At 45.9% G+C, this 8,926-nt stretch overlaps 1 long non-coding RNA gene across 1 annotated transcript; it reads left to right on the top strand.

Moving 5' to 3' along the window:
• Positions 1–337: 337 nt before the first annotated feature.
• On the top strand, positions 338–8,717 carry LOC142409338 (uncharacterized). Its single transcript, XR_012775578.1, has 3 exons — positions 338–463; positions 1,261–8,111; positions 8,145–8,717. It is a non-coding gene; the product is annotated as an uncharacterized LOC142409338 (long non-coding RNA).
• Positions 8,718–8,926: the final 209 nt, after the last annotated feature.

Here is an 8,926-nt window from a genome sequence, read left to right on the forward strand (position 1 = left end):
GATAGCAGAAGCTGTAGATTAAGCTATATATTAATTACTCGGTTCCCTACTTGGAGCTATGAACAGTGAATTCTTTAATTTTATGTTGCATTTTTAAGGTAGTTTGAGGTTCACTAAACCCAACGCATCAGGAGGTTTTGGATGTAGATATTAAAATGGTGGTGCTTTAGGAACTGCTATGATGTTTTAAAAAACAGCTGATCCAGAGGCAGGTCCAGAGGAAGGGTGCAGAGCAGCTTTTGGGGGTGTTCAGGTCGGTTGCTTTATGCAAGCTCTTGCTCAGGGTTGCAATGAGCTGGTTTTATTTCATCCGCACCCAGACCTGTGCTGGTGAACTTGATGTTGTGGGTCTGAACGAAGGTCTGACTCGGGCAGGAAGGTCTCCCCATCTGCTCCCCCTCCGCCGTTTATGGAGATGCTCGCGCAGCCGCTGATGCACACGGGATGCTCTCCGAATTAGCAGGTCTCTGTCCCAGAGGAGCTTCTGCTTTGAAAGAAGCTCGTATCTTTGAACTTACTTGAATTATCCTCATCCGGGAAATGAATTATCCTTCAGCTCCTTCTCACCTCAGAAGCTCCCTGTCCCCTCAGCCACGCTTTTGTCTCCCTGGTTACTGCTGCACATCCTCCCTGTGAACTCTCCCCACAGCTGGGGAAGCCTGCAACCTCCCGGGGGAGCTGCTGCTAATTTCAAGCCAGGCACCAGGGCAGCTGCCTTATGCCCAACACCCAAGCAGGGGAGGGGGTCCTATTAATATTACTTTGTTCAGTTGATCTGGATCTTGTAAAACATATGTGCTTTCAGAAGTCCTGACTCTGACCTGGGAAACAGGTGGCACCTCGTAAGCCTTTTCAAAGGGAGTTCTCATCTGCTGTGTAATTTAGGCCCCTGCATTAAATATAACTCAGTGCGGAGCAATGCCTGTAACCGTCGTGCTTGGGCCAGCGTCCGTGTGTCGGTTCAGCGGGGCTCTGCGTAAATGCAAGAGCCCCCGCTGCGTGCCCTCAGCCCAGGCTAAGGGCCTCTGCCTGCGGTGGCTGTCGTCCGTCACGCAAGCAAGGCGTCCTTTGAGCCTTACTCCTCTCAAAAGCGCAAATACCCATTTACTGTGTGGTAGCGGAGGAAACGGCAGCAGCAACCATTTTCACACTGATTCTGCAATCCACCCCTGTGATAATGGAGAGACTACTATAATATAAAGTAATTTAGTAACGTGCAATAGTTAACATTTAACTTCTCTGCCCCTTTTGTTCTGCCAGGAGCCTAAATGTCGGCCATCGCTTGGGTGATGTGGAAAAATCACGGCTTGAGATCGACCCGGGTGCTCAGCTTCCTTCAAGATGGCTATGTGGCTGGAGGATGCCGGAGAGAGGCGTGAGCTACCGTCAGACCCAGGAAGAAAATGCCGGTGCCCCGATAGGATTGTTGGAAGTGGTTTCGAGGGAAGATGGGCCAGGCTGGTTGAGGACAGAGATGGCAGGAGAGGAGGCTGGCTGGTGGGCAGGCAATGGGGGAGCCATGCCGCCAGCCGGGCAGGGGAGAGGCGAGGAGGTGGGAGGCTTTGCTGCAGGTGGGAATGCTCAGGCGCAACTGGTGGCTAAACCACGCGGTGTGGAAGAAGATGGATGAAAGATGGGGGGAAAATCCTTGAAAATGGCTCCCTGGCCATCCCAAGGCTGGAAGAGCTTGCTAGGTGTTCAGCTCTGAAAGCATAGCTTGTTAGAGGCTTACAGCAGCCCTAGGTCTGACGTGACATAGCCTTCGCAATGGCCCTCCGGGGAGCCTTTCCCTCCGTGCTGGGTGTACCGGGAGCACAGGCCCTTTTGTCTGTGGAGTTATGTGCAACAGACAGATGGTCTGAAAATTGCCCCAAGGTCACTTACTGTCTCTTGGTCTCAGTTTTATGAGACTCAGACATGAGGCCAACAAAGAAAAAGAAAACAGCATTGACCAAGACCTAGAAGTATTTAATGTCAATTGTTCCTTGGTAAAGGGGAGAAAACACGAACTCTTCATGGAAGAAGTCAAGGAGCCGATTGCCAGAGCCGCCGTGGTGCTGCTGGCCTTAGGGTCCTCCTGTAAGAAGCTGTTTGAAGGAGGCCGGTCGATCATTCCTAATCTCTCGGCCTTCAGCACAAGGGACAATGAAAAAGTTTTCAGGCACAGACTTTCAGCAGTCTTGGCAGCAGTTGCTTAAAATTAATCCTTGCTTGTGGTTTCAGAGACTTGGCTCTTGGAGCAGGCCCATGGTATCCTCTGTATTTGTACAGTGAGGAACACAACGGGACTCCAATCCCAGTTAGAGTCTGAATAGACACCTCTATGTGCGTGTGCATATATGTGTGTATGTATACGTATAGCATATATAAGCGGGCTGAGCAGCTTCGTTATGAACACCTCTGTGGCCAAGGCAGTGGCCCAGGCAAGCGGACCCAGAAGGGTCCGAGACAGTCCTCCTTTCGCTGGGCCAGCAGCACAGCTCCCTGCCTTGCCGCAGCAGAAACCTTGCTCTCCCCCTTTCTTTGCTCAGGTGACGTGTACTTGGCACACCTTTTTCTTGGCAATCGTAACACTGCAGGTCCGTGACAGTCACAAATACTAAATATATGTTTTATTTTAATTTGTAAGTGCTGCTTACGCTCTTCGGGTAGCTCATGTGGAGGGTGGTGGCAGCCTGGTGGGGGCCTCTCGGGGCAACAGCACTCACTTTGGCCATACAGCACGACGCAGTGTGCAGGACCACTTTGGTTTTGAGGACTGACAATGTCTTTATTTCAACTAGATGGCCAAGCTGGGAAGCTGGGAGGGATTTTCCCGAGGGGAAGTTTTCAGCCCTCTCTCTGGGAAAGACGCGAGGCTGCCGAACCAGGGCATTTTATTTGTTGTTATCTCCTTGCACGTAGCTGTGGGGCAATGCATGTACGCCTAGCTGGGCTAGTTTGTGGGCTATACTTCTCCTTTCCAGTGAAAGGCTTTCTTCTGTGCAAGTTACTGTATATGAAAACAAGGTGTTGTGCTGGGCTATACCATTAACCGTACTTACTTAACCTAGGAGGGTTCCTGTAAACAGTCCACCATCTGTTTAGTAATGGTGAGTAGGTCTGGCCATTCAGACACACCGGGGTAACGGTAAAGCTTTATCGGCCAGAATCTTGCAGGAATACTGATTTATTTCATTTACACAAAAACTACAAGGAGACCTCTCTAAGTCTGTAAGGCTTTAAATGCCTAAACCAATATAGATATATATTCTTTGCAGTGTGTGAGGAGCCTTTGCTGATGCTGTCCTGGGAAGGGAGGGGGGAGCTCTCACAACTGAAGGAGCCTCATAAAGCTGAAGGAGCCTCACAGCAAATGCTGTACCCTGGAGCCCTTCTTCCTTCAGACTTCACAGCATCTGGCGCAGGCACCTCTGCCAGCTGTGATGGTTATGGAGTAGTGCAAGTAGCAAAGCTGCAAGCCATTTGGAGAAAAGAAGTAAGACACCTGACAGTAAGATCTCATGTGGAGGTGTCGGGGACACCCAATAATTGCACCTGTGTGTTATTGAGCAACCTCAGTTTTGGGGTGGTGGTGGTGTTTCCTTGATGTACAGGAGGATCTGCCCCACTTCTCTATTACTACCAAATTCTGAAGTCATTTGACCTAAGAGTTGGTCAAACATCCCATCCCATCCCGTTCATGTGCTTTCTTGTGTGTTTTAACCTAAACATACTTTTTCAGCAAGATTTTGGAGCAAGATTTATTTTTAGTTTCTTTTAAGGCAATTTGGAGCCAGAAAGGAACAAAAAAAGCCTCCAAACCCCAAATGAAACGGTGCCACCGAACAAAGGGGCTCTTGTTTGTAAACTTCCATTTTAAAGTGTTGTTGCATATTCTACTGGAACGGTTTTTCATCTTGCGCTTACACGGCCCAATTTTTTAAATACTAACCTATTCAAGAGTCAAGTACTTTTTAGTGCCTTTTTGAGTGTCTATTCAGTGCTGTGTCTGTTTCCCAGAAAGCTGAACTCGCTTCTCTCCCATTTATTGATCCTCTTAGATAATGTCTCCAACGAGAAAAATGAGAGTGTTTCAGTTCGCAGAGAAGCAAAGTTAAAGAGACTGAGCTGGATCTGTCCTGTCGTCTGTCAGCCGCGGAGCCTTCACCACTTAATGATCCTCACCTCATGTTTCTGCCACTTGCAGCACAAGAACAGGACTCTGTTTCAGAAAAAAACAACCCAGGAACAACAACAAAAAAATCCCACCCCCTTGCTCCCCCCTCAATTTTCCTTTGAATCTAGACATGGTCTAGCCAGGAGAAATTTTTTTCTCTGCACTTCTACCGTAATATTTCTGTCTACATTGCTTTGCCTTTCTCTGCCGCCAAAGCTAAGTGTTTGCTGAATTAAATAAACCATGCCGCGTTGACAGAGCTTGTGAATGCTGCTATTGTCACCAGAATCCTTTCACTGATCCGACCCCAAATCCTAATGCCAACTCTGTGCTTACTGGTGTCGCAGTAAGCGGGCAAGAATCGATCACGCTGATGAGGCTAAGAGAATCTCCAAAAAGCCATTTCACAGGCTGGTTTTGTCACCAAATGGCAAAACTTCAGGTGTGTTATACGTGGTCTGGTTTGGAATTGGTCTTGTCTGTCCGAAAAGATTTTTAAATTAGTAAATGCTCAGTAAATTAGCAACATATTAGAGAAAAGCTTTTTGTCCTATTGCTGAAATAAAAATAGTTGATGATCTCAGTTGCAAGGTAGTTAATAACATTGGATTTGATGGATTTCCAGTGTTTGCATAATGCAACAGGGGATGGTGCAAGGAAAAGGATTGTTCCTGTCTGTATGGTGGTGAGGAACCACAATGTAAAGTCTCTAAGATGAAAAATTAGAGCCATTTCTGACAAGATAGTTTCTTAAGACCTTAAGAGAAGAGGTCTGAATTCTCAAAACAAAACCATAATAATTAAAGTCCCCTAATTTTGCATAACCTAAATGCCTATGCACTGCTATATATTCCAGAACCAAATACTCTTGTGTCCTACTGAGAAGTTCATGTAAAAAAATTGGGTCTACTGCTTTTGTGCGAGGTCTAGAAACAAATGTGTCTACCTTAGACTCCCATGGTCTTTGTCAAACCACCCAGTAAAAGAACATCCTGCCTCAAATCCCACACCATTATTGCCCCTGACACCTATTGTTTCTTCTCCTTGTGGGCATACGGAACAGGGGCAGCAGAAGAGATGCTTTGGGGAGTTATGGTGAGGAGCTGATGGCTCAGACCAGTGTTGGTGTTCCAGAAGTGGTACTGGCTTAAGGGTTTCGGTTTCTCTTTTAACGTATTTGCGTGAGGCAGCACGATAGCCTTTTTTAGCAATGTTTTCCTTTTCACTTTGTTTTTCTTTCTGACAACATAGCGCACAAAAACTCAATGTGGTTGTATAGAGAGCTGCTGTGTGAATGACTCACGCTGTCTCTAGACATTGTATTTCACCAATGTGCGTCCTAATCCGAGAACTATGGTCTCAGCCCTGTGGTTTAGGTGAGTCACACTCAACCCAGCACCTGGCAATAGGAGAAAGGCAGCTTTCGCTGACTTCTCCCAGTTTGGCCCTTGTCAGGGCATACTTACTGCTGGGTCACCTGGGGTCTCATGGAAGCACTCTATCTGTTGCACTGACCTTTGGCTCTTAGGCAGGGTCCCCTGGCTTTATTGATGCTTTGGTGTCAAAGAAGCTTGGAAGATGCCCAGTTTCTCCAAAAATGGGCCCTTTCTGTGTGAGCTTTCTGGTTTATAGAAATTAGGGGAATTATATTCTTCCTCCTTAAGATATGAGGAGAAAAGTGTCATAGTTTATAATGCTTTCAGGTTCGTAAGCAGAGGCTCTGGGCTATTAGGGCTTGCTCTGTTGAGGCTCTGGCATCTCGGAGGACTGCAGGAGAGCTGGCTCCCACGGGGCCGCAGGCTTTGGAGGGAATGCAAGAGCATGGCAGCAGCAAATCATTTCCTTCCTTGGCCAGGGGAGACTGAGAGACCTGCGGCTTTTACAAAATCTCTTGTTCACATGACGATGCCAACCTTGCTGCGGCCGCAACCAGCAGAGTCTGGGTTACCGTTTGACTCCTGCTACGCAAGCAGAGGCTGGTGCAAACCAAACTGATAATTCGTGTCCACTGGAATTCCGATTGCAGCTCAGAAGTGACTCTTTAAAAGCTCTGGAATAATTATTTCACCTGGAGTTGGAATTTTTTTCTCCAGGCTCGACTTACAGTTTATAAATATGTGAGATAGGAGATTGGTAATTCAGTTTATAGTTTGTATGAACCCTGAAGCTTATGCTGTTATCTATTATAGAAATGCAAACATGCTCTTTGATGTGTTATTCTCAGTGACTTGGGAGGATAAAGATGGAATACTCTATGGGCATTTGTAAAAGAAATTCAGAAATTGCAAGTCTACTAGGACCTAATAACATATTTTCTTTTTTCCCCCCTCTTTTGCAATCTGCTTGATTACAGTAACTTAAAAACAAGAGAAATATTGCATCTGTCTAGGTTTCTGCAGTAGGAGAGCTCAAACCGGTTTCCCTGCTATGCCGAAACCCCTTTTTTGAGTATGCCAAACGTTTATTATATCATAGCGGAAGAGAAATTTGGTGCCACATATCTACGATTTATTCTGTTGGACGGATTTTCTTGCTATAGGAGCACCTCCTGCTGGCTCTGCACTGCACTGCCCTTGGACTGCTCATGTTTCCCAGACTTGGGAATAAGAAGGAAGCCAAGCGACATTTCTTGAGACAAAGGAAAATGATGGGTGTGGGACCAGCTCTGCCACTGTGAATGGTGATAGGGACGCTCTGGTGACTGACACTACCCAGTCTGCTACAGACACGTATTGATATAGTGCGGAGTGGAGCCTTGGTGCTCCACTAACTCAGTTCAAGAAGGTCGTAACACACTTTCTGTTCCCACATTTCCACGGTGACCCAGCTGAAGTTCACAGAATAGCTGGCAGTAAAACGCAGTTAATAGGGAGGTAAGAAACAGCAAGACAACATTGTGCTTGTCCCTGGTAGCTTCAACTAGTCCATGAAAAATTAATTCAGAATGTTTTTCCACCAAAAATGCAATTTTTATCAGAAAAAGTGAACATCTAGTGGGTTTGTGACCATTTCAGTGAATTTCATTTGAAAATGTAAAAGCCAGATATTAATACATCCTTTTTGATTACTGCCACAACGAGCAGCTTCAGCGTTTTATTTCCAAGCAAATTTTTCTTGAAGGTTTGTGTTTTATTTTTTTAGGAAGCAGTTTAAAAGTCATTTTTTTAAACGAAATAAGTCAAACTACAAATGATATGTTAAACGTAAGCTAAATAAGCTATCCTGACCAGAGTGTTTTTGTCCTCGGGAAACTAAAGCAATTGAAAATACTTGCTGTCATTCAGACGCACAGCAAAAGTAAGTTTGAAATATCAACATTTCCCCCAGAAGGAGAGCACTGCAGCACTGGCGTGTTCCCTTTGGTGATCAAAGCTCTTGGGATGGATGGAGATGACATAAAGAAAACATGGTTTGTTCGTTTAAATGCAGTGGGTGGGGAGAATGAGAAAGCAGAGTGTTGTAGGGAGTAGGACTCAAACAGAAAATGAGCAGTAAGGATCTGTTCGTCAACGCCTATGACTAGTAGTAAGCATTAACACTGTAGCAGCATTTAAAGGCTCCTGTTATTTATTGTTATTCCAATAGCATATAAAGAGGCCGTTGAGACAGACACCAGAAAACAAGCACAAGAAGACACAGACCTTGTCTCTACAGCAATTAAGGTTTTGTTTTAGAAAGGGAGGACCCATGGTTTATGACAAAACCATTTTCTTCTTTATTGTCCCGTTTTAATATTTCGACACACCCTAATGAAAACACAGCATGCCACAACAATGCCATGCTGTACGCTGTTGTCATGTGTTTTACGGCTGTGTGTGCCCTCCGGCGTGTTTCTGCAGCTTCCTCCCGTGGTTAATTGTCACCTATGGCTGGCTGGCTGCTCCTAGGGAGGATGCCACAAAGGTAATCGATAGGGTTCGGATGACACCCGTCGCAAACGCACACAGGGTGCGTGTGACACCCGTCGCAAACGCACACGCGTCAGCCCAGGCAAATGCTCGGCCGGGACAGTGCCCACGGGCCTACGCCCTGTATGGCACACATTTTATAGAAAGAAAGACTAGGAAATAATTTGGAAATATTGTAGAAAATGGTTTAAAACTTCTCTGGGGCTATTTTGGTAAATCTTGCTGCTTGTAAAGCCAGACTCCTTTTATCTCATAGGGACTGAAAGGCAGAAGAAAATTATGACTAACACATTTTTAAGAATTAGAAAAAATTACCTAACCCCTCATATTTGGAATATTAGACTATTACCATTTAAGGCTGTGATTTTCAAAAGAGCTTATGGGAGTGTGGCACCCAGACCTACTCCTACCCCCACTGAAATGCATATTAATTTGCTATCAACTTTCATGTGAGGGATCAAAACTCTTCAGCTCTCACTGAATTTCCCTGGGAGTTTGGTGACTGTTGCAAAAATCCCAGCTCAAACCTCCTAGCTGTCACTCTCCTTTCAGGGGGAATTGGGTGCCTATTGCGAAAATCCCAGGCTGAACAGCCTGATAACTTCTGGCTTTCGGGGCGGAAGCAAGCACTGTGCATCCTACCCGAAAGCCAGCAGGAATCTCGCTTTTCCAGCGCAGAGGGTTTTGACATTTTGGCCTTAGCTACATCCCTCAAGCTGGACGGAGTATGACCTGTCTGAGGCTTGTGATGGGTTTCCTTTATCCAGGGGTCAAGGAGAATCTGCATCTGGGCAAGAGAAAGCAATATTTGATCTGGCTGTAGCGATCCATTTCTATTCAGTAGTTACTGTTTGAAAGG

The sequence above is a fragment of the Mycteria americana genome, chromosome 4 (genome assembly GCF_035582795.1).
Source record: "Mycteria americana isolate JAX WOST 10 ecotype Jacksonville Zoo and Gardens chromosome 4, USCA_MyAme_1.0, whole genome shotgun sequence".
NCBI classification, from domain to species: domain Eukaryota; kingdom Metazoa; phylum Chordata; class Aves; order Ciconiiformes; family Ciconiidae; genus Mycteria; species Mycteria americana.